The sequence below is a fragment of the Strix aluco genome, chromosome 4 (genome assembly GCF_031877795.1).
Source record: "Strix aluco isolate bStrAlu1 chromosome 4, bStrAlu1.hap1, whole genome shotgun sequence".
Taxonomy (NCBI): domain Eukaryota; kingdom Metazoa; phylum Chordata; class Aves; order Strigiformes; family Strigidae; genus Strix; species Strix aluco.
In genome coordinates this window covers 131,825,681-131,850,707 of record NC_133934.1, presented here as the reverse complement: position 1 = coordinate 131,850,707, position 25,027 = coordinate 131,825,681, and the positions used below count along the sequence as shown (strand labels likewise).

General features: G+C 57.4%; 1 protein-coding gene across 4 annotated transcripts in view; it reads left to right on the top strand.

Annotated features, from left to right (window-relative positions):
* The first annotated feature begins 17,246 nt into the window (after positions 1-17,246).
* The window catches only part of LRFN5 (leucine rich repeat and fibronectin type III domain containing 5), a 46,026-nt gene continuing 38,245 nt past the window's right edge, over positions 17,247-25,027 (top strand). For 3 of the 4 annotated variants that reach the window (XR_012622887.1, XM_074821222.1, XM_074821220.1), the window contains exon 1: positions 17,526-17,688. The gene's annotated coding sequence lies outside the window, so the exon portion shown is untranslated. Of the gene's footprint in view, positions 17,322-17,525; positions 17,689-25,027 lie in introns of those variants that run through there. The other variant, XM_074821221.1, reaches the window with a different exon arrangement.

Sequence of the window (25,027 nt, the reverse complement as noted above, 5' to 3'; positions counted from 1 at the left end):
TCCCGCTGGGGCTGCCCAGCCGCCGGGTGCTGGGGAAGGTGAACCACGTGCAGCCCTTGCAGGGAGCCTTGCCTCCCAGAAACCAGCATTTTTCATCATACAAATGTTATTTTAAGCTTTCAATTGCTGACATAATTAATGGAATACAAAGCATACCTTGTATCATATGATACGTCAAACAAGATCTGATATATTACACACATTGGAGAAACTATTGCTTATTGCAGACTTGTCCTCCGCATTTTTCTAAACCTCACAGTCCAGTTTATGAGCCACAGTGTTGTGCAGTTTTGCCTGTTCTGGTGTCCCCTTCATGATTTATTTATTTTTCCTGATTTTTATGCATTTATTCAGCCTGTACTGAATAGTGGTGATTATTTATCACCAGACCACATGGCAGTGAACCCTGCTTGGCCGGTATTCAGCTGTCTGGAGGTACCTCATTTGTCTTGTGTTTGCCTTGAACATAAGTCATAAGCCACCATGTCTGCTCAGAAATACACCCTATTTTTCTGCAAGATAAATACATAATTCTGCAAAATAAACACACAAATAGAGTGCAAATTGTATTGGGTTTGCGTGGCCAGGTTTTGGTAGCGGGGGGGCTACAGGGGTGGCTTCTGTAAGAAGCTGCCAGAAGCTTCCCCATGTCTGATGGAGCCAACGCCAGCCGGCTCCAAGACAGACCCACCGCTGGCCAAGGCCGAGAACATCGGTGATGGTGGTAGCACCTCTGGGATAATGTATTTAAGAAGGGGAAAATGTTACCGTGCAATGGCAACTTCACCTGGAGAGAGGAGTGAGAATGTGAGAGACGCAGCCCTGCAGACACCCGGGTCAGTGAAGGAGGGCAGGAGGTGCTCCAGGCCCCAGAGCAGAGATTCCCCGGCAGCCCCTGGTGCAGCCCATGGTGAGGCAGCTGTGCCCTGCACCCAGGGAGGCCCACGGGGGAGCAGAATCCACCTGTGCTTGGGGAGGACCCCATGCCGGAGCAGGGGGATGCCCAAGGAGGCTGTGACCCCACGGGGGACCCACGCTGGAGCAGTTTGGGAAGAGCTGCAGCTCATGGGAAGGACTCACGCTGGAGAAGTTCATGGAGGACTCTCTGCTGCGGGAGGGACCCACGCTGGAGCAGGGGAGGGGTGTGAGGAGTCCTCCCCCTGAGGAGGGAGGAGCGGCAGAGACAATGGCTGATGAACTGACTGCACCCCCCATCCCTGTCCCCTGTGCTCCTGGGGGGAAGAGGGAGAGAAATGGGGAGCAAAGCTGAGCCTGGGAAGAACGGGCTTACTTTTGCCTCAGGGAGTGCCATCACTCTTCCATTTTCAACATTGCTAGCCCTTGTGGGATGGAAGTTAGGGACTGACCCGAAGACAGGACTAGTGTCAATTTTACTGCATAACCACCCTGAATAAAAGCAAAACGAGGTGTTTCCTTCCCCTACACGGACTGCTGCAATGTACCATGAGCGTGGCCCCACACTGCCATGGGAATGACCCGCTGGTGGCTCTCGTTGTCAGAGAGCTTTCTTGGAGCTGTCATGAAGACAGTACAGGTAAACAAATCATCAGCCAGAAATTACTGGCAACCTGTCTTCCGTTAGTCTTACAAGAAAAGTAATATCTCTGTGTACTGTCAAAGTTCAGGCACAGTGGTAACGGAGACATTAGCTGTGATCACTGGAATGGACAGACTGTCCTTTGGAATGGGAAGAGGATCATTCCAGGTAGCTCACTGCGTTAGGAACAAAATTGTTAGTTACGCTGATTAATGTTAATGAACCACCAGGATGAAGTGATTTGCACCTGCGAGTTCTGTGGGATTCGGGGATGGTATTGGCATACAATCGATTGTAGCCGATGGCCTGCTGCTTACACCCCATGGGGCCAGAGCCCTCCTTTCAGGGGGCTCTGGGGGCCACGCAAGGCGCTGGAGGCTGATACAGTCAGAGTATCAGTACAGACACCCCTCCTGCGCAAGTAAAGCCGAGGCATTGCTGTGTGAGTGCCGCCGCCACCTGATCGCCAGCAGGTTGTTAACGTCGTTACAACACACGGCGCCACAACCCGGCCGGGCAAAGGGGACGGCGAGTCCGGGCAGCGCAGGCATGCCGAGCTGTGGTGCTGAGGCCTGACAAACTTGCTGCAGAGCTCACGGCTGGTGACTGGCCATGGCAGAGCTGTGTCGCAGGGCTACACCCGTACCCACAACACCCTCCCCTTCTCCTGGCAGTCTGTCTGGAATGGACAAACAGCAGCAGTTTGCTTTGCTTTTGCGACTCACAGTCCATCCAGCTCTTGAGTTCAATCCCTTCACTGCCCTTGTTTTGGTGCTGATGAATTTAATGGTATCTCCTGTGTCCCCAGACTGACTACTGAGCAGTGGCAACAAGCATTTGTTAGGGAAGAAATGAACGTCTGGTGTGTGATACAATGAAGGGAGAAAGCAAAAAGGAGAGAAGAGAGAAGTACAACTTCATGGCTGGATTTCTTTTATTTGTTAGTGCTGGGTTTTGGGAAAGTGGAATTAGAAAAACACCTTAATTTAAGTTTTATTCAATGTCAACCTTCTCATCGTCAAAGAACTGTAACAATGCTGGTGGGTTATTTAAGTAAACCACAAAATGCCCACAAAATCTACTTTGCAGAGCTAATAGGAAATCTAGTGGTTCCAAGAGGTTGCTTAAGAAAAATATAAGGCCAGGCTGTAATAGTGTTTTGAGTACCACTTGCTTCAGGAATGTTGCCTTATTTGTTTCCACAGGATTCTCTCAGACATGTGTCCATCCTTGGAGATTTTGCAGAACATTCCTGGAAAAAAGAAAACCCACAAATGCCTGTGGGTGCCCTCAGCACAGAGCCCTCTTCACTGGGCATGGCGCTCAGTAAGGAGCAGCGAACCCTGTCTGGGAAGGGGTGCCAGGAGGACGCGGGAAGCGGTACTTCCCTTTCATTGGGGGTAGCTGGAAGGGAGGGAGGAAGAAACCACAAATATTTGTTTGCCATGAGAGTCTTCCCACCGAGGCCTCCCTCCCCTGGTGTACGGGGTCTCCCTGTCCTGCCTCATCACACCCTTCCAATGAGCCCTCACGATCACAGCGGCGGGTCTGAACCGCTAATTCCCTACAATGAAAATAGGCTGGTTGTTGAGTTTGACTTTACTATTGAAATGTCAACCCCTTCCAGACCAAGACAACATCAGCAACTGGCTGGCCAGTGGATAGACTCATTTTTATAATGCAAGAGGGATACTTCCAGGAGGAATGGAAGCCCTTGAGAGTTGTTACACAAGGCTTAAATTCATTATTAACAATGTAGAACTACTAATTGTAGAATTGTAATGTAGAATTTGGTAATTGCTTACTATACAAACACTTTAACGATTTAAAGAATGCATCTAATTACTGGCTTTTGACAGAAAGCAGGCTTGAAATAAATCCAGGGCCGGTAAAGTGAGTGGCTCAGCATTCTCACAGAGTGTTTGTAGATAAAATTACAAGCCAACACTAAGTGGATCCACCAGCTGGTTGCCACTGAAGGGGGAAATCTTGCTCACCTTCCTCTTCCTCATCCTGCTTCCCCTTCTGGTTGTGCTGTATTTCTTCTGTACAAAGGGCTGAAGGAGACACCAGGAGGCATTTCTTGGTACCATTTTCTGTCCTTAGTGGGAGTTTGACTTCAAAATTAATCCAAGAATGACCGATGCTTTTTACTAATCACATGGAAGCAATGTTGAAGATTATGGAGTAGCAGCGTCTGAATTGGCGAGTGTACTCGTTTTGACTGGGACAGAGTTCAGTTTCTTGACAGGAGCCTGTGTGGGGCTGTGTTTGGGGTCAGTGCTGAAAACACTGTTGGTGACACAGGGCTGTGCTAGTCCCTGCTGAGCACCAAGGGCTGTTCTGCCCCTCACCCTGCCCCGACAGCGAGGGGGCCGGGGGGCATGAGGAGCAGGGAGGGGGCACAGCCGGGACAGCCGACCCCAGCTGACCCCAGGGACGTCCCAGACCGTAGGACGTCGTGCTCAGCAATAAAACAGGGGAGGGAGGAGGAAGGGGGGGACGTTCGGAGTGATGGTGTTTGTGCCCGCTGCCCTGGGGATGGCTGAACACCCGCCTGTGATGGGCAGCGGGGAATGAATTCCTGAGTTTGCTTTGCCTGCGTGCGCAGCTTTCGCTTTAATTGGAAAGGAGGGTTGGTATTTCATGTGTGAGCTCTTTTGCACATTTTGGTGTTTCTCATGCTTGGAGATAAAAACAGAATTGACAAAACTCTCTTCTGGCTTTCTGCTGCAAATGTACTTAGGTTTGGTGAACTGCCATGGTAAATACACTTTAAAAAACTAATCTAAAATCAGATAGAGTTAATAAAATCTCTAGCAATGCTTTTCCAGTCACATGAGCAAGGTAAAAGATGTTTTCTTTTTTTCTTCTTCTGTTTTTTGAGAAAGAAAATGAATTCACTGCTGTTGTTTCAGAGTCAGAGCTCCTGAAATGCAGCTCTCTCAGATGTGACCAGCAATACAATCCCGTCCTGGACTGAGCCAGGGGTTCAACATGCTTGTCTCAGAAACTGAGAGATATTTGGTGGTCATACATGGAGCAGATTTTTGGTTCTGCTGATTGAGAACGTCTTATCCATGAGCATCTGTAGTTTTCCAGAAGGTAAAAAGCTTTTCTGGCAGCAGCTCCTTTTGCTGTGTAGTTTGAAATTGGAGAGGGGAAGGATGAGAGAGAAAGCTAAATGGAGACAATAGTACTTATTTCTTTATTGTATATGAGATCTTTCAATTGGAATGAATAAAGATAAAAACCCCACTTGAATATCAAAAAATGCCTTCTGGAAATCTTAGCTGTGCACTGCTCTATTTAGGTTCCTCCACAAAGGGGAGAATTTGAGTGAAGTTGCCCCAAATGGATGAAATGTTTTAAAGAGAACATAAGGAGTGAGAAAACTTGCAAAGAGTGGGGGAAAAAAGATTATCCACCAAAGGAAACTACATCTTGGAGACAGTGAAAATCTTGGAGAAAGCAAAGATTTCCAGAACAAAAGCAAAAAGAGGCCTTTGGAAAGCAGGAATACCAGGCAAAAGGTGGATCAGCACCCCAGAGGAGAGCAAAGCGGCTGCTCTGGGTTATGCTGGGGGTGAGGACTGAAGGAGATCTGCGCAAGGCACTCAAACTGAGTGGCTAATTCACTTCACGGGTTTGGTAAGGCTGTGGTGTGGAACACCGATGCAGGCGGGTGATGGGGCAAGGAAACGAGTTTACAGAGACAGAGGCTGCGGAAAAGGATGAGGATGAGGAGCAGCTCAGACCACTATGTTTCCTACACATGGAAGGCAGGTGACCAGAAGTCAGAATTTTAATAACTGTCAAATTGGAATGGTGTCATGGGGGAGGAAAAAGCTTCACTTGTTCCTGTATTTTAAGAAAGGGGCTGAAGTGAGATGGGAAAACAGGAATCTTTAGGCTAGTCCTCAGCGGTGTGCAAAGTTGCAGGAGAAATTGAGAAGAAATAGCAGCTAAAGACAAGTGGATGTGGGTCATTTAGGATTCGGACAAGCCAGGCTCCAGAGAGGCAAATTGCAGCAGAGCTCCCCAGACATTTTCTTAATGACCGACTCCCCAGGCAGGATTATCATGGACCTCGTAACGCACGGACCTAACGTGCACAGGCTCCAGGAGAGAAAATGTCATTTAAACTTGTCAGGATGGCGACACCTCCGATAACCAGTGGGCAGGCGAGGAGCAGCCAGCTGGGGGCACGGCTGTAGCGGGGAGCTCCTCGGCAGCGACCGCGGGGCCACCACGCTCGGCCCGCGGGAGAAGCTGCTGCACAGCACGGACGCATGCACGCAGTGCGTGGAGGGACAGCGGCGGGGAGCAACTCTCAGTAATGGTTGGATGATCTTCAAGGTCTTTTCCAACCTAGATGATTCTGTGATTCAATAGAGACAAAGGTCGCCACACGGAAAAATGGTCTCTGTTTCCACTGGGGAATAATAGCCTGAGCAGATGTGATTCTTGCTGCAAACACAGCTCCCAGCCTTGGTACTCTGCTCCCTGGCAGCCTTGTCTGATGGACTGGGAGTCAAACTGGGTGATCTCGTTTCTTCACCATGCCCACCCAGCACCCAGCCACGGGGGCGTGGGTGCTCGATGGCACCTCTGCATCCCGCTGCAGCCCTGTCAGTAACACAGACAGGGAGAAAAGCACCTGCAGGTTGCATCGCTGTGTGAGTGAGGGGGTGAGCTCCATCAGAGTCTCTTGGTGGGGACATATAGAAAAGTGCTGTGACAGGCAAAAGCCAGCCTGCCTCAGCTGCTCCTGTGCCACCTCGCTGCGGTACCCGGAAACACGAGCACAGGCAGCGCCTTTGGGGCTTTATTGAGAAGAGGAATCTAGGGGAAATCCAAGGATGCATCTTCTCAAAGCAGAAGAAGCCAGAATGCCCCCAGCCCAGCACCTCGGTGGCCAGGGCCGCATAAGGCTAGCAAGGCATTAGTTAAGCTGAGCAGAGGTTTCTGTGCTGAGCGTCCCCAGTTCAGCCGCCAGCAGCCCTGAGCTCCCTCCTACCCAGAAATCAGGTAAGCAGATTTCCAGGTCAGCGCCGAGCGCCAGCTCCTGCGCGGGCTAATCAGGAGCACTGCTGAGAGCTGGCTGAGCCGCTGCTGACGGGAAGATGCTTTTCATTAAGATGTCTGCCATTGGCAATGCAGAATTGACACTGAGCTGCAGAAACACGTCCAGATCTCTGCGAGCGGGGAGACTGAGATGGGGAGATTCCGCTGCGGCAGGGTAGTCTCTTGGTAATGGGAGAGGCATTTCTGAAGGGTATTATTTCTAACGCAGAGGGGAGTGCTTCCAGAGCTGCCTTTTAGTCGGTGTGTAGAGACAACTGCTGTGCCATGCAGCCATCTGAAGTGCTTGGTCATTGCCACGCAAAGGACATTTTCTGGAAATACAGTTCACATTCCCTGTGTAATTTCATGTTCCTGCACACACTGAATGCACATTCACATTGTGTATTCATGCTGCTCACTGGCTTCATAAGGGCACTGCATCTTCGCAATCTTGCTTCCGAGCCTGTAAAATAACAGTGGCGGAGGTTGGTTTATTTTTTCAGAAGCCAGAGAATCCGATTAACTGTTTGATAGTCACACACCTCCTTCTGGAGAGCAGAGCAGAGCTGGGCGAGACAGATGCTTTGCCGGGCAGGCAGGAACACAGCAGAGGAGGGTGATGCTCTGGAGCGGGGCGTGTGGTGGCAGCTCCGGACCTCACCGGGTGCGGGGCTTGGGCTGGTGCGGGCACCCGGCTGTGGGGACCAGACCCGGAGCGGGGGGGAAGGGGCTGACCCCCCTGCCGGGGATGCTGGGGGTGCCTGGCTCTGGGGCTCTCTGCCCCCGACCTTCCCGGGAAGCAGCCAGGCCGGGGGCTGGGGGCCAGGCTGGTGTGGGGAGGCAGCTCGGCTGCGGGGCCAGGCACTTGCCGTGCCCTGCGGGGTCCCTTCATCACAGCCAGGCAGAGCCTGGGACCCCCCGGCTTCTCCCTGAGCTTGGGCAGCGGTTCCCAAGAAGCCTCTTCCAAGAGGCTGCAGTGACCGAGCCCTTGTCACCCCTCGGGAGGGCCGGGGTGACCCCCCGCAGCACACACTGTGCCTTTTGGAGCGGCAGAGTGGGGTCTGGCCCTACAGAGGACACCCACTTCCCAAAGGGGTGACGATGTGACCCCAGCACGGCCTGGCAGTACTGACACAAGGGGAAAACCATCCGATAACCAATTTCGTCTGATTTGCAGAGTTTCTCAACCTTTTCAGATGATCAGCCCCGGTTTTGCGGCCACATTTGCTCAAGCCTGTGTGGCAGGATCCGCACTGCCCTCATTCTCCAGCTTTCTGTGTGTAAATTTCCGCAGCTGCAGCCGCGTGACCTCACAGGGCAGGACGGGAAGGGAGGGGATTATGGCTGGAGATGGCAGTACAGTCCTTAATATCTCCTGACCTCTTCCTGTTAGCCCATGGCCATTCACAGCACACATTACCCAGTGCCTGAGAAATATTTCTCTTCAGGGGCTAGACATTAAAAAAAGAAAAAAAAATCCATGTCTGGAAGCCACAGTAGGAAGCTTAAAAGTAGAAGTAAGATGCGCATTTTTAACGATAAGAATAGTAAGTCACTGGAGCAACCTACCCAAGGGGCCGTTCGAATTCTGTCTATTGAAGTTGTTTTTCTCTAACCCCGCCTGGGTTTGTCTCCAGAAGAACTTCAAACAGCAGCAACAACCACGAGCGTGTGGCTGCTGGCCCATGCTCTGCAGCAGGTCACGCCAGGAATGATACACCTGCCTCTCTTCCTTAAGAAATGACGATCCGTGTTTGCTGCCTTTGAAGGGGACCTGGGATGCAGCACTCGAACCTGCTTCCGTGGTCTGAGCGCGGTGCTGTGGTGCTTGAGACCTCGCAGGGCTGAGCATCCCGGCCTTGAAAGGTCAACACCAGCAGAAGCTGCGGACAAGCTTGTGTTAGCAACAAGAGAAGTAAAAGGGTAATTAACAGTGACGGTTCTTGACCCAGGCATCCCTGATCTCCCTGACTCTTGTAAAGGGAGTTATTAGTCAAATACAGTGCTTGTGTGTGAAACAATTATCACTAATTACCATCAAGTCATGGCATTCTGAGATTTTTAAACACAGCATGGAAGTCTTGTGTGATTAGAGAGACCGTCAGGGCTAGGAGTCTTCTAAGGCAACTGTCTAAGTGTTTTCCATGCAGCATATTCCTGAAAACACAAGATTCAGTGCCAAGCAGGTGACTTTCAATGCCTTTTAAACTGTATGTAATATTAAAAATAAAGCAGGCTGGCAGACTGAGACCAAGAATGGGCACAGCTACGCAGCAGGTAGCCCTAGCCCTGCCCTCATGCCCCCCCCCAAAAAAAGAAACGATGGGAATACTTGACCCCTTGTGCCTCCTGCTCAGATTCTGGCTCACACGGCTTATGCCAAGGCCTGATGTGAGCTGGGAGCAGTGCCAGTGAGCCAAAGCGAGCACCAGGTAGCCAGGAGGGGTGGCCAGAAGGAGGCACAGTGCCAGGACGCAGCCGTGGTGACCTGCAGCTGGCTGTCCCCTGCAGCCAGCACCTTCGAGCGTCGGGCAGTTCCGTCAGAGTCTGCTGACTCTTGGAAACGGGGAGTGCCGAACCTCCAGCTGGGAGGTGTGAAACATCAGCTTACCCACGGTGCTTTGGAAGCGGAGCCAACAGCAGCTGGGCTGCCGGAGCTTTTGTGCTTCCCGGTGTGACGCAGGGGACGCCTGCAAGGCGACGAGGGGGAGGGATGAGCATTCCCACCCTCGGCTAGGGAACGATTTACTCACCGGTGCATGAGTTCAGAGTGACGGGTTTTAAGTTATGACAGCTCATGACTTGAGAGGTGAGTAAGCGAATTCGTGTGAAAGACTAGTCTGGAAAAGGGGATCGAGCCTTTGTTTGTTTGTCGTATTTCTTAGTGAGCTCATAAAACAAAGCTTAATTTACAGAGTACTTTGTCCATAAAGTTGAGAGATCCAAATGAATGGTGACACCCCTCTGTCAGGTCTCCTTACCAGCTGCCATCTGTAACAAAGCGTGTTTTTGGCCACGCAGGGCGAAAGCCAGGCAGGCCAAAGCAGAGGTGTGCTGCGCAGGGCAGCAGTGCCCACGGCAGGGGAAGGACTGCTGCTGCTGCTGCCTTCTGCCTCACGCTGCGAGCCGCGGGATGGCAGGACGGCGGGGAGCTGAGCTGCCTGGGGGGTGCTGCCCCAACGCCGAGTCTGCAGAGAGGAAAGGAGGTGGGCACCAGGGGTAAGGAAGTGATTTTTAGCACCTCTAAATCTCTGGAAAGGGTTGAATCTAAGTCTGACTCAGGATCTTGAACCCAGTTTGTGTTACAATCACCATGAGACCCAGCTAGCGAATGTCAACTGTCGCGACCCACCCGCGGGCTCGTGTGCGGCCCCTCAGCATCGCTGCCTGCGCAGGCTGGGGCCACACAGCCGCCCGAGGGCAGCCAGCAGGGAAAGGGGTGGCGGGGAGCGGGGCCACGAATGACCCTGAACACTCAGCCTGAGGCCCTGCCGTCCCCAAACCGCATGCCCGAGCCCCTCCAGGCCAGTGGATCCCCCGCCGCCGTGGCACTGTGGGGGCAGGAGAACCTGCACGGGAGGGACACGCATGCTCCCCAGGGGCTGCCTCACGGCAGCCACGGACTGAAAGGTGGGTCGGAAAGGCCGTGACAATGTGCTCGCTGCCCTGACCAGACAGAGGAGTAAACCCTAGACTGGAAATACTGTGTCGTGGTTAAACCGAGTAACTCAATAGCACTTGGAAATTGCTTAGTCTCTTCCTTATTAGATTTATCTCGCGGCTCTTCCTTCCTCCTCTGTAGGGTTCTTTATTCAGAATTTGCTCAAATATTTTCCTTCAGAAGATTTAATATCTCAAAGTGCAAATATCCAAACCCTGTATCATTTTGCAATTTCATACTCCATGGTTCTTTCATATGCATATCACTCATTTGCTATCCCTTTGAAGAATGCAGCTTGAGTAATGGAAGAGAAAGAAAACCCATTCAGTGTTGATTTTAATTGAACAAGCTCAGAAGCTGTGGGGATCCATGCCAGACTCCAGCTCGCTCTCTTTTGAAGAGTTATTACTAGACTTCTTTTGCCTGTGTGTCTCTGTATTTTTTTTCCAATTAGCAACTTCCCCAAAATATTAGTTACCTTATTATTTTCCAGTTATGCTTGTTTGGATGCTTATGCTTAATAATCATTAAATCTGCTCTTCCCGTTCCGCTGGAATAGCACATTCCTTGTCTGGGGAGCAAAGCACCAGCCTGCATTCAGGAGTAAAATTTTGCAGTGACAATTGACTCATTTTTGGTGTAGCTTTTTTGCTTCAATGTGGTTATGGCAGTGGTGAGCTTCTGTAGGCTTTAAACTGTGACTGTAAAGACTGTAAATTAAAGACTGTAAAGACTGTAAGCGAAAGATTTTTTTTTTTCTTGTGTGCATAAATGAGGTCTCTGGTAGTTCTTCATTCTCCCATCCCAGACAGTTGAACACGAGCCCTCAGCCTGTTGCTTGGGTATAAGAGAGGAGATGAGACATGCAGAAGGAAGACAGTGCAAATGGCTTGAGTGATTGGATACTCTTTTCCACGCAGGATTGGCTTAAGGAAAACACTTAAGTCAGCAACTGGTAGAAGAGCAAACAATTTTCCAGTCTATTATGGAAACGAGCTCTCCACATGGCTCTCAGAGAGCAGCCTGCACGCCAAGGGAATTTGAGCAGGCTGGTGATGTTGATTTTGCTATTTTCTCCTGAGAAGTCACCTCAACAAAGAAGCAATAAATCGCATAAGAAAGAAAGGATTTCAAAAGACCCAACTGAAGAGAGTGCAGGGTTAGGGAGGCAGGTTGGTGCTGCCCTCCAGCTGCTTCCCTGCGGCTCCAGCTGGCCTGCCCCGGGAACGCTTGTCCCGTGGTCTGGAGGTGACAGTGAAACCCAGCAGAAGGAAACAGCCTTTTGCAGGTAACGGGTTTTTTGGGGGTAGGCTGCTTTTTTAAATTATGACTGGGCTTATTCTCTATTTTTGATTTACAACCGTGCAATAAATCTCTTCCTTCCAGTTTCACGTGCAGGGTCTCCATCTGCCATGTCTGCTCCCACTCCTGGATCCCTGCACACCGAATTAACCGAGCTGTGCTGCACGGGTCCCCGCCGCGGAGCAGCCCCTTGGCCGCGGGGCTGGAGGTGGCCAGAGAGCTGTGGGGCGAGCAAAGCCATCTCGTGGAGCCCAACGCTCTCCCGAGACAGATGCCAGAGGCCGTGCCCATGCCCTGAGCTCCTGCGCTGGCGCAGAGGGTTGGCAGAGCCCTGCCCGCGAGGTCTGGGGCTCTTAGACAGCACAGCAAAATCTTCTCAGCTGTGCCTCAAGGTCTTTCCCAGACAAAAATGTGCTCGCGCAATGCAGAATCCGTGCACGTGCTAGATCAGTACTGGACATCCAGCATTGATTTGTGTTAGTCCTCCAGCTTATAGCTAACGATTAAAAAGTACTGAAAGATATAAACCACTTTTTTGAAAGCCAGGTACTAACTGGTAGAAATCTTCATATAACCATGCAGGAGATTTCAAAAAAATCCAAAGTGTATCAGCGCGTTATTTTATTCCTCAAAGAGCAAATCTGTTAAAAGATCAAGCAAACAGTGCAATTACTATAATTATTAATTTAAATCTAAGTTGAACTGGTTTTTTTTTTAGAGATTTAAAAAATTTTAAAAAGGCTGTGCTTCAGCTCTTGTGTATCTCTGTGCTTGCTCTGGTTTCAGTGGATGAACTGAGTCCGTCCAGGACAGCCCTGGCGCCAGCCCCCCGCTCCCCGGGGTGGTTCCCAGCACAGGGTCCTATCCAGAGCGGGGGTGCTGGGAGGCACCCCGAGAGCTGGGAATCAGCCCGTGCTGGTGTGTGACCACTCGCTGGTGTACCCCGGAGAGCAACGCCGCAACAGTTCTGAAATAAAGCAAGAAGTAATGATGAGGAAGGGGCCTCTCCAGAAGCCGCTCGCCCTGTGCCTCCTGGCTGGCGAGGGCAATAACGGGGTGCACCGTGGCTCCCCAGAGTGCCGGCACTTGCTTCTCACCTCCTGCCTGCTGGCTACAAGGAGACTAATGCCTGGGAACCAGCAGGAATTGGCTCTGCCATTTTTTGCACAATGCAACAGCTCCCCCATCTTACAGACTAAAGAACTTAAAATGAAAAAAAAAAAAAAAAGTGGGAAATGAGCATCAGGGTAACTCAACACGCTTCACCGCTGCTTCTGGAGGGCGAGGCTGGCACCGTGCTGCCGCCCGCAGCGCTTCATCTCCCAGGTGCTCTGGCAGAGGGGGATCCACTCCACGCTGCGCGGCACTTGACATTTCGGTGATGAAGGCACTGAGTTTTCTTCTCGGCAGGATGAGTAAACGTTGCCGTTTCCAAATACTTTTTGATGAGGTACAGCAGCCTGGCTGAAAGAGGAACCTTTCCTGCCTCTTGCCGTAGCACTGTGGCCTGGGCGCTCCAGCCCGTGGACGCATCACCCGCTGCACTGCTGCCGGTCTCCTTTAGGGTGTACACACAGCACGCGGTACCCACACTGCTGCCGGTCTCCTTTAGGGTGTACACACAGCACGCGGTACCCACACTGCTGCCGGTCTCCTTTAGGGTGTACACACAGCACGCGGTACCCACACTGCTGCTGGTCTCCTTTGGGGTGTACACACAGCACGCGGTACCAACAGCCGGAGGTGCCTGAAGCGAAAGCGCCGCTTGTGCCGATATAAAGCACTTTGCTGGGTGCCGGGTGATGTTCACCCAAACGGCCCCTCCTGCAGAGCTCCGCACAGCGTCGCACTCCAAGAAGCGTACCATTTCTCCTTTCTCGGGGCAGCGCTCAGCTTCGCTTGCCCAGAAGTTTGACCTCCCAGCACGTTACCTGCTTCAGCCGCAGCTGGGAGGACGGCTCTGGTTTAGGAGGGGGGCTGGGGAGGAGGCCTGAAGTGATGAGGGTCAGGCAGCCCCCGCTGACCACCATGGAGGGCGGATGCATGGGCTTGGACAGGGAGCCAGCTCGGTGAGCACAGCACCCCGTGACCTGCCAGCTCGGTGAGGTTACTCGTGCCCAGGCCCGAGGCCCCGTCGTGAGGTGAGTAAAGGGTTAGAAAGAGTGTGTAAAAGCAGCTCTATGTGTTATTGTACAAGGCACTTTCCTCAAGAAGCTCCCCTTATTTCAGCCAAAAATATGATGAGATAATTTTAAAACAATACCTAGGAAGGAGGAAAGATTTTAGGTTAAGAAGCTACTAGCTCTCCCAGAAAAAAAGGCATTAACACTACGCTTGGAGGGTAGAGTAGGACAAAACCCACAGCAAGCGCTTTTCAGGAGAGGTAAGGGGTGAGGTGGTTGAGCCCTGGTGGCAGTGAGGGGTCGCCAGGGCAGGGCGAGTCCGAGGCGGGAGCTCAGCCGAGTGATACCCCTCAGCCCTGGGGGCCCTGCAGCTGCCACCACCTGTGGGGGTACGCCCCCAGGACACAGACCTGCCCCTTCCCAGGACACTGAGGTCTTTCCCAAAGCAGCCCACCCCTGGGCATCGCAGGGAGCGTTCAGGCACAGACCCCCGCCCTGCGGTGTCACCCCAGGCAGCCAGGAGCACCCCAGGGAGAGACCCCGGGGGGCGGGGGGTGGTGGTGAATGAGAGGGAGGTAAGGGTAAGAGGTCAGGGTAAGACCTGCAGCAGCAGTCACACGGTGTCACCTGGGCCGGGGTCCAGGATTCGCTTTGATTTCCACATTCAGACATGGAATCAAACGTGGTGCTGAGCGCTGCTGTTCGCAGGGTGCTGGGGCTGGCTCTGAGTGGTCACGGAGCTCTGCGTGGTGGCGGGAAGGGGTCCGGCCACACCAGCACCAGCGGGGCAGAGCATCAGCCGCTGGGACGGAGCTGAAGGCGAGTCACCGTACAGCCCCTGGCCCTCCAGAGCCGGTGTCCGTGCCCGTCACTGCGTCCCTGGGACGGGACAGGCGCCATCTCCCACGGCGCAGCGCCTGCTCTCTGCGGGCAGAGGACAGCCAGGAGCAGCCCAGCGCCTTGGGGGCCGCCCTGTGTTCAAGCTGAGACCCCAGCTCTGTACCGGTGCTGCCGCGGGCCGGCACCCACGAGGCTGCTGGACGACAAGGAGCGGGGGGCGGCTGGAAGAGGTGTGTGGTGAGCCCACGGGACCTGAGCCATTGCCCAGGCAGTGACCGGGCAGGCGGCGCCGTCCATCTCGCCCATCGGGGAGCGAACCTCCCCCGCACCCCACAGCTCCCCGAGGCTCCAGGAGCCGTTTCTCTGCCGGGTGCGGTAACAAGGCCGTGGTGCCACTCCAGTCCCACACCCAGCACGGAGTTCAGGCTGGCGAAGAAGCTGCAGCAGCCCTTGCTCAGGCCGCTGAGGCCGGGGAGCGCAGGACACTCCTGTGGTGGGGCGTTTCTGGGCTGCGCTGCAGCGGTACCAGTTCAGAGTGGTCCTGGACTGGGGTGCTTGTGCTTGGACGGCAGCAAACCGATGAGCCCTCCAGTATACACGAGGCCCTGAGCGCAAGTGTCCACTGGGTTCCCACGGGGCTTTTCCATCCCCCTTTCTCCAGGGAAGCCGGACACTCCCTTGCTTTCCCTTCCGCCGGCCAGGCGCAGGGCTGGCGGGGCCGTCACACCAGCCACCGTGCTCCTGGGGCAGCAGAGAGCCCCCAGAGCCGCCAGCGCTTGGGCACGGAGCCCAGGACTGATCCCGCAGGCATCGGCCGAGGTGACAGACGTTCCACCACCACGGAGCATCTTCTCGTCTCTCTGCTCTCTCCAGAGGAGAGCACGCTGAAAGCCGAACCGGGGTGGGCACCAGGCTGTCCCCAGCGCCAAAGCACAACAGTCGAGCTTCAGGGAGGGCAACCGCAGAGCCAGGCCTAGCAAAATCAGCTCACTGACAGGAGTCTTCCCTCAAGGGAGCAGGTTTAGAGTCATTCCCTCCCGCCAGCACTTGAGCCTTTCTGCCCCTGTAACACCCTGAACCAGCCCCACGAAATAGCAGCTGGGACTTGGAGATAAACACCACCTTAGGAGACCCAGCTCAGCTGCCGGGCCCTGGGCAGCTCCAGAGGCTGCTGGCAAGGCAGAAGGCGGCCGCCAGGCCCCGGGAGGTGCGTTCCTCCCTCGAGCAGGGTCGCACGCTGCCGGGGAGGCCACAGAAACAAACTCCCTCTCCACTTCAGAGCGTGCAGGAGAGCAACTTTCTCAGGTGGCAGGGGCACCCCGAGCCCGGGGGCACCACGGCGTTCCCGAGCCAGATCCGCGGGCACAAACCTCCTCGGCCCGCGCTGGCAGAGAGGCGCGAGGCCCGTCCCGCATCTCCCCTCTCTGGCACGGGGCTCGCTCTGCGAGTCCCCGCACGCTGCACCCCAGCACCGCCGCTCCCGCCACCCCGAGCGCAGGCGGGGGGGTCCCCTCTGCACCCCGCGACGGCTCCGGTGCCGCCCGCGTCCTCGGCCGTCGGAGCCGAGCGGGAGTGGGCAGCCCTGGGAGCAGGCAGCTTGCCTGCCATCCCCGCAGGAGGGTGTCCGAGGAGCCGGGACCGGGGGGTGCAGGGCCCCCGCAGCTGCCCGGTTCCTCGGCTCCTCTGGCTGCTCCGCCGCGGGTCCCGCGACACCACCCGCGCTGCTCAGCACAGGCCGTTCGGGAGCGGTGCCGGGGATCTCGCAGCGCTGAATGGGCTCAGCTCCCCGTTAGGGATCCCCGGAGACAGACGGCGCCCGCTGCATCCCCGGGAGCTGCCCCGTTTATTGACCCCGGAGATAACCCGGCCTCGCCTCTTCCTGCCAGGCAGGTGCTGCGGCTCCGGCCGGGCGCTCCGCGGGGCTGGGGGTGCGGGCAGGGCGCGGGCAGGGGGTGCAGGCAGGGCGCAGGCAGGCTGCCTGCCCCCGGAGGGTGCGCAGAAGCCGATCCACCATGCAGGTCAGAGCCGAGCCTCCGCCGCTGTCCCTTACCCTCCTCGCGTCTCGGCTCCGGGCGAATTCTGCGGGTGCCTTTGCCGGAGAAACAACCAGGTCAAAGCCCGAGCGCGCCCCGGGGGGGGCTGCAGCAGCACCCCCATCCCCCCACCCCCGGGGCTCCCGGCGGGGGCCACCCATGGCCGCGGCGGGGCGAGCCGAGCCGTGTCCGTGTCCGTGCCGGTGCTCGGTGCGGCGGGGGGGCGGCTCAGCCGTGCGGGGGGGTTTGGGGGGGGTTGGGGGGGGGGGGGGAGGCGCCCGGCAGCTCCGTCCCGCCCCGGCGCGGGGGAGGCGGCGGCGGCGGCTGCTCCGAGCTGCAGCGACCGGCGCGGCTGCCCGGGGCCGGGGCCGGGGCCGCGGAGGATGCGCGCAGCCTCCGCCGAGCTCCCCGCCCTGCCCCGCCGCAGCGGCTGCTCCGCCTGAGCGCGGAGCGGCGCGGAGCCGCATGGCCCTGCCGCCGGTCGCCGCTGCGCGCTGCGCGGCCGCTCCGCTCTAGCTGCGCCCCCCCCGCTCCCCCCCCCCCGCCCTTCCTCCATCCTCCTCCTCCTCCTCCCCCCGCCACCCCGGGAGGCGCCGGCCCGGCGGCGGGGCTGACCGCGGCTCCTCGCCCCGTCCGTCTGTCCGTCCAGCGGCAGCCCCCCCCCCCGCTCCCCGGGCGCGCCGGGATTACGCAGCGCGGAAGCGGGAGCGTTTTGCGAGGACTAAACCCTGGCGCAGGTACACGGCAAGGTCACCGCCCGGCGGGCGCGGAGCGGGGCGGCGATGCCGGCGGGCTGCGCGGCTGCGTACCCCGCGCCCTCCCCCCGCCTCCCGCCCGCCGCCGGTGCGTCTGTGCATGTGCGCTGCCCCCCGCCGCCGCCGCCCCCCCCGCCGCCCCCCGCCGCCGCCGCCGGAGCCATGGGGCCGCCCGCCCGGGCCGCCCCGGCCGCGGGCAGCATCCGCCGCCGCGGAGCCGCTGTAGGATGCGGGTGGTGAGGGGCGGGCAGGCTGCCCGCCGCCAGACCGCGGAGCCCGCCGGAGCCCGGCCGCGGCCGCACCCGCGGGGGAAGCGCCCCGGACGCCGTCCTGCCCCGGGAGGCGCCAGGTAATCGCGGGGGGCGGCGGAGCCCGGCTCCGGCTGCGCGGCAGCCCGCGGTACTTATCCACGGGGAAAGGGTGGGGTGGGGGGAAGGGGGGGGGTGGGTGTCCCCCCGAGCCGTCCCGGGCAGGGCGAGCCCCGCACCGCCCCTCCCGGGAGGGCGCGGAGGAGGCGCGGAGGGGCGGGTGCCCCGCGGAAGGGCCGCGCTGCCTCCGCTGCCCGCGGGACGGCGCCGGCGGCCGGTGCTGCAGGGCCGCGTGTGCCGCGGAGGCCGCCGCCCCCTTCCGCGCCTTAGCGCGCTGCTGCCGCCGACCGGGGAGCGCCGGCACCGCCGGGGCCCCTCCGCGGGCGCGCGGTCTCCGCCGGCGCGGAGAGGGGCGGAGGCGCCGCGGAGCCAACCTGGGGCGGCTCCGCTCCGCCGGCGGCGGGGGGGGGGGGCGCGGAGCTCCAGCAGAGGCAGCGGGAAATCCGCGGCTCCCCGCCTGCCTCCGCTCAGTAGCCCCGGCTCTCCCGACGGTCGCCCCGTCCCGGCTCCACGGGGCTGGTCCCCGGCATCCCGGGACGCGCCCGCCCCGCGCCCCCTCCCCTCCGCCCGCCGCGTAGCGAACACCTCTGAGCCGCAGGAGAGCGAATGTAGGACAAGATAAACCCTTTTTTTTTTTTTTTTTCCTGCTGGAAGGTTCCCGTTAGGGGAGAGGCAGAGCGGCTGCGGAGGAGCCGGCGGGAACCTCGCAGCCATGTTGGTGTCGGGAGCGGCCGCACGAGCATCCCGGCTCCCGGCAGCGGCCGGAGCGAGCAGCGGGCGTGGGCCCGGGCACGGGTGGGCTGGAGGCGCTGGCAAAGCCCCTTCCAGCGCTGCTGCTGGCCCGCGGCCCGCTGAGCCTGGCCGGGGCGGTCAACGCCAGCGCTGCCCTCTCCCATCCCCGGCTTCCCCTCCTGCACCTCGCTCCCGCCGGGGTCCTCGGGGCAGGGACCGCTCCTCCGTGAGCCGAGCGTCCCGAGCGGGAGCACGTGTGAGGCTCAGCCGTGGGGGCGGACGCGACCCCGCCGAGGCCCTGCGGTTGGGGCTGGGAGGGCTGCGTGCCCCCAGCCAAGTGCGGCCTTCACAGCCCCCGGCCAGCTGGCCCGGCGTCATCGCGATGGCCATCGTGCTGGCGCTTTGGCCGTCGAGCGTCTGGGCAGCCAGCGTTCCCGCCCGGTCCCGTGTTCCCCGACGGGGTCGGTTCGTTCCTTCGGAGCACCCTCTGCTCAGTGCAGCTGGGTGGCAAATCGGTGAGATGAGAGGGTCCGCGGCAGCTCCTCAGAGCCTCTTTGGGCCCCACTGTGTGTCCGTGGGTGGCTGCAGGTGCGGAGGGGCTCTGCCTGGCTCCGTCCTGGCCCTGGACGTGTCCGGGAGCACGGCGCGGGGATGCTGGGACCGGTTCCGCCCTGGACCCGGGCGCTCGAGGCAGCCCCAGGAGTCTGGCTGGGCTCCCCGGCGGCCCACAGACATCGCCAGCGGTGCCCTGGGCCCGTCCTGGCAGGGGGAGGTGTGCCAGCGGGGCCGGGGCAAGGCCTGGCCATTCCGCTGCCGATCCGGGCGTTGGGTTCAGCTCTACCCAAAGAGCCAAACCAGAGCCCGAGCGTTCTTGGTGCCCAAACACCTTCCCGATCCGCGTTTCTAAATATATGCTGTACTCAAGGGATTTTGCGTTTGTTTAAATGCATAATAAATGCATTGAAATGCGTAAGACTGTATCAAAACCCATAGCAGGGCTTGCCAGTTAGGCCTCGAGTCACAAGCCTCGCTAAGAAGCTTCTCCTGGCGGATCAGCTCGCCTTTCTGCTCCCAGAAAGAGCACTGGCTGGTCTCACCGTGGCAGCGCAGGCAGTGGATGCAAACCCTGGCTATTTCAGCTGCCCAGTACAAGTCCAAAGCTGAACTAGTTGACTTGTTTACCGGAACGCATGCAGCTGTGGGAGCGGGCTCCAGCCCGCCCCGTCCCGGGCTGAGCCCTCCTGTCCAGGAGAAGGGCTGGGCTCTGGCACAGCACCGCTCAGGAGGGTTTCCTAGGGGCTGGGTTTGGATTTTTCATACAGCTCTTGTCCGGAGAGGTTCCACCGAAGGCGTGAGGGATGACAGGCTGCAGTTGGAGGAAGAAGGGTGAGGGGTGGCTGGGTGGGTGGGACAAAACGGGGAACTGGAGATGTGGCAGAACCAGATCTTCCCCCAGCAGACCTCGCATGGGCCGCTGCGGTGGCTGGGAGCGAGGAGAGGTGGAGGCGGGAGTGCTGGGGGGGACGGGCTTGGCCCGCAGGGGTGCCTGCAGGCGGCAAGGGGGAGCACCCCGAGGTGCCTGGAGGGCTCGGCCGCCCGCGGGGGCACGTGGAGATGTTTCAGATGCTGGAGAGCTAATGGCTTTCCATCGCTGATCAATATTGCCTGTGCTTTCAGATGTGGTAACAGGTTCAGTTTTATAGAGCAATCTTTTGAATATTCTCTGAGCAAGCAACCAGTCCTGAAAATCGTTCTAATAGCTTTGCTATTAACAGGCCTGCAGAGCCTGAGCCAAATAGAAAAGGCTTGTCTAAGTGCTATTGAAGCGTTTTGGGCCGGGCATATTCCATGCATTAGGGAAGATTTGTACTCCTTTGACCAGACATCACTGAGTGTTGTCTATTTATACGCATCTAAATATATCCTCTGCAGTCTTCAGACTTTTCTAGCTAGTAGTAAAATTACTTTTCAGTATCACGCTATTAAAATGTGCTTGCTGACACTATCTGATGAGTTTTGTGCTAAGAGAGGGGGGTGTGTGTGTGCATGTGTGTGTTTTAAATAAAAGCTACTCTCGAGGTAGTTACCTAAAACGTTTTGGAAACCAAAGCATGTTGTCCATGTGGATGGACAGTGGAAAGAAACATGGTTGAACAGAAGCGATACTGGAGACATGCCTAAGCCTGGAAAGCCAAATCCAAAGCGGTGTAAGGTTTGTTGCTTGAGAGTGAGCCATTCTTTCTAGAAATATATATCAAATAATCACGTACTCTGCAGTGAAATAGAAACATTTGCTTCTAATTAGTCAGATATACCTTCTGGTACCCCGAAGTTTGAGACATCGTTTTGAAAACAGAGTGACAAATCTCAAAGAAGAAGTAACTTCTCGTTTGCTGGGGGGTGCAGCAGGCCGGGGAGCCGGTGGGTGCCTCTGGCGTCGTGCTCCAACCGGGTGGCCCCATCCCATGGGGGCTCTGGGGTGGGACCCGCCCTGCCATGGCAGCAGGGAGAAGGCAGCGGGATTCTCCCTCACGGATGACCCCCCCGGTGCGTCCCCTGGCACCACGGGTCTCGGTGCGCGGGAGCTGTGGTGGTGGGAGCCCGGGGGGGCTGATGCGAGCAGCGGCCTCGCTGCAGGAGCCAGGGGTCGCGGTTCTCCAGGTCGTGTTTGGGTGTTACAGACCCAGCGGTGTCATAGGGGTTCCCACACGCCCCTGCCGCAGAGGGGCGAGTCTGTCTCCGCGTATGCGTTTCTCTGGAGCCAGCTGAGGTCCAGTGGGGCTCCCAAGGAGGGATGGAGACCTCTGATGTTTTCCCGAGTAACGGACGGGATCGCTCCGTGGGTTGTGGTGGTGAGAGCAATGGCTGTCTGACTGGCCTACAGCCCGTCATGAAATAATAATGACCATCGTTTTATTTTCTGTGGCAGCTCTCCCTGATGGTTCTTGGAGGACTAAGAGAGGCCCCAGAGGGAGGGAGAGGGGTTGGTATCCATGGGGCGAGGAGAGGGTGAAGGCAGGGCTCTGGGAGGAGGTCCTGGCCCACAGCCCCCGGTCACTGTGTGCCTGGGGTAGCCCGAGGACAGGCGCTGTGCCCCCCAGGCTACTTCTGGCCCCTTGGTCTGGGTTCCGCTAGCCGCAGGTACGCCGCGCGGTGAAGCGGTGCGGTGCCAGGAGCCGTGGCCTGCCGAGGACCGGCGCGATTGACCTGGCAGCTGCTTTAGCTGCCCAACTGTCCCGTTATTTAGATGGGTGTCAGGGAGCCTGTGGTGTCCAAAGGGCTCCTGGCCCACGCGTCCCCGGCCTCAGTGCTTGTGTTGCCGTGGAATAAATAGCTCTGCAAATAATATTTGCCCCGAGCAGGCTGAATAATGCAAAAGGTTATCTGTCAAATGGCTAATTCAGGGATCATGGGCGCCTCGGTGAACGCCTCTCTTAACTGCGTAGCGTGGGGCCAGCGATAGCTCTGAGTGCTGGAAGGTGGTTCCTGATGCTGCGAAACCCATGTCCAACGCCTGGCTTTTGAGGTTGCTCTTCTAGATGAAGTTTCTCACCAGGAACTCTCTCTTAGCAGAACATTTCCGTGAAAGCACATGATTATCTAGTTTTACTTTAAAGTGGAATATCTTTTTGTTTTCTTGAAGTTTTTGTTTAGGCTTCTTTGTCAAGATCTCGTTGGACTTCTTTTGGGTTGGAGACAGATAAAACTCTTTAGTTTCCATTGCCTCAGCATTGTTATGTTGCCAGATATCTGATATTCCCTGAGTCTTTATTTCTAATTCTTGGTACTGCCTAGCCTCTGTACTTGGCCAGGGGGGACAGAGAAGCAGGAGGCCTGAGCTTGACACAGGAGCCCACAGCAGTGAGCTGTGACAGCTGCCTGGCCACCGGCTGTAATACAGCAGATGTACAAGGAAAACACATGCAAGGAAGAAAAAAGTGTGGTGGAAAAAGTCACAGCGAGAGGAAGCCCCAAAATCTGTTCTCAGTACCCTGGTAACAGTGCTGCTGGTCCCAGGATTTGGGATGGGATTTCTTTAACAACACTGAGAAGTGATGCAGAGATGTTCTGCTGCACGTGGGTGAGGTGTGGGTTAAACTCCGCTGGGTTTTAGCCAGAGTTAAGAGTTTACCTGTTACGTGAAATCTCTGCCCCAGCACAGAAAGGCACGTACAGTTGGCAGCGCTGCCGGCGCTCTGGTAGCTGCGTTGTTTTTGTTTTCACCAACGCACTTCTAAAATACTTTATGTAAAGACCCCCCGATACGGCTCCATGGGAGCAGGTCTGAGTAAGGCGAGCAGGATTTGTCGCCTTGTCAGCTGTGACTCAGTGGTTCTGCCGGGTACGTGGTGTTTCACAAGAGAGCCTTCTTCTATTCGGGACCGTGATTCAGCTCTGCCGCGCTGCACAAAGCTGTTTTTGCCGTGCTGTGGGCAGATTTGCTGTGCTTGGGGCTCTTCCTGACACGTCAGTGTTGCATCTCCTCTCTGCCGGAGCCTGGCTGCAGCGATGCTGCTCTCGTGGGTCGGGACCAGGCTCCCAGCTGCAGCTCCCGAGCGGCGACTGCCGCTCTCCCCCTGCCTCGAGCCTCGGCCGCCGCCGTGGCCACTTTTGGGGACGCCTGGCTGTTTCCAGGCACACGGGAAGCGCTCTGCGGCCCGATGGCACCCTGGTCAGAAGAGCGGCGGGACCCCGAATGCCACGACTGACCCGGGCAAGCTGACATGGAAACTGAGCATCTTCCACCGCTGTGGTGTAAAGAACCGGGACGAGAACAGGACGAGCTCCGGTTCAGGCCGCAGTGGTGTTTGCCAGCGCACAGCAGCCGGGTGTCCTGACGTGTTCAGGCTCCAAACAGATGTGTCCTTGTCCCCAAGCACCTGGCAGGGATTGCGTTCAGTGTCCCGTTCAGAGGGGGATGTCTTCTTTCCGGAACTCTTACACAGAGCCCCCCTCAACGCGGGTGGGCACCACGATGCCCCACTTAGGCCTCCCCTCCCTGCATCCCCGGGGGCAGCGAGGACCCCTCCCGCTGGGGTCTAGAGCGTGTTGGAAACACCCACGGGGACATGGTTAGTGCTCTACAGCAACTCTGGTTGTCTGAGGTGCGGTTGGCTCCCGTTGCAGACAGACAGAAGGTATTCCAGCTCACGTGCTGGTGAACAGAAGCACGTGCATAGCTGTGTACGTGTGTGGTGCTGGGCGAGTGCTGCGCTCCCATGGTGAGCAGCTTGGTGCAATGTTGCCCTCACAACTGTTTTTGCAATTAAAAGTTGCAGAGCAATGCTTTTGTCTTACCCTGGTGGTATAAAGCAGTCTTTTGGTTTTTTGAATGGTTTCTTTGGAAAACTTCAGCACCCTGGGGTGTAGTTCCTGCACCTCCAGCGCCGTTCGAGCGCAGCGCTTCCGCTGGAGCCGTCTCAGAGCTCTGCTGGCGCGGGAGCCAAGAGCGGCTTCTTGTCTCGCTGCGCCTAGTGCCCGGTGGTGTAAGGGCAGTGTAGTCCCTCTTCCAGACCCACGCTTAACGTACCCATATGGGCTCAACTCTGTAGGTGAGTCACCTTCCAGCAGTCAGTAGGACTGTCCCTGTGTCTCGGGGTGTTTGTGGCTCTGGGCCCTCCCATATGGCTGTGCCACTGCCCTCCTTACTGTGGCCGGTGGGATCACACCTAATGTTAGCTTAACGTCAGCTTAACGTCACACTTAGCAAAGCCTGTGTAGCTGTGTCCCTGCTGAGGCGGGGCAGGGGGCACAGGGCGTTCGCTGACACCCCTCGGTGTGGAGAAGCTCCTGGAAGTAGTAGAGGAGTTGTGCCGCTGTAGATTTTAAAAATTTAATAGAAAGCCATAAAAAATCACAGTGCCTAGCAGTTCTCTGGGTGGGGTGGGAGGTTTACGGTAAAATCCGTCTCTACAGGGGTACCAGCTTAGGCGGAGGTTTGCATTTCCTTGTGTGCCGTGCGGTGGCCGTCAGTGCAGAGTTGCGAGGAGCCGGCTGCGCTCCGGCCTGGCAGGGTCCTGCTCGGCTGCGCAGGCCGAGCGATGCACCGGCGCGGGGACGGGCAGGTGGTGTCTGCCCTGCTCAGCCCGGGGGCTGCCCTCGCCCCGCCGCCGCGGGCCCAGGGGTGCAGAGGGGGGCCTGGGGGTGCAGGTGTTGGAGGGGACGCAGCCGGGAGCTCTGAGAGCGGGGCTGGCTGCTGCCTGGCTTCTGCTTCCCCCCCCTGTCCCAGAGCATGCCCAGCCTGGAGCTGAGGTGGCCCCCGGGGCTCACCCCCCTGCCTTGCTGCAGGGCGGGGTCTTGGGGTGTCCCCTCTGACCCCCAGCAAAGCGCTGGGCCCCAGGGAGCCTCCTGGGGACGGGTTTGCCCCGGCTGACGCCCGGTGTCCTGCAGGTATGTGTCGCGCTCGCTGCCTGGGTGTGAACAGGCAGAGCACACCCCGGGCCGCTACCTGTGTCCAGCTGCCTGACCCATGGGCGCTGCGGCGTGGTGAATCTGTTGGATTCATTATTGCCCGTTACTGCCCTGGGTCAGACGCTCTGTTTCTAACTTGTTTTATTTAAGAAGCATTCTGCAAGCAAACACCTTCTG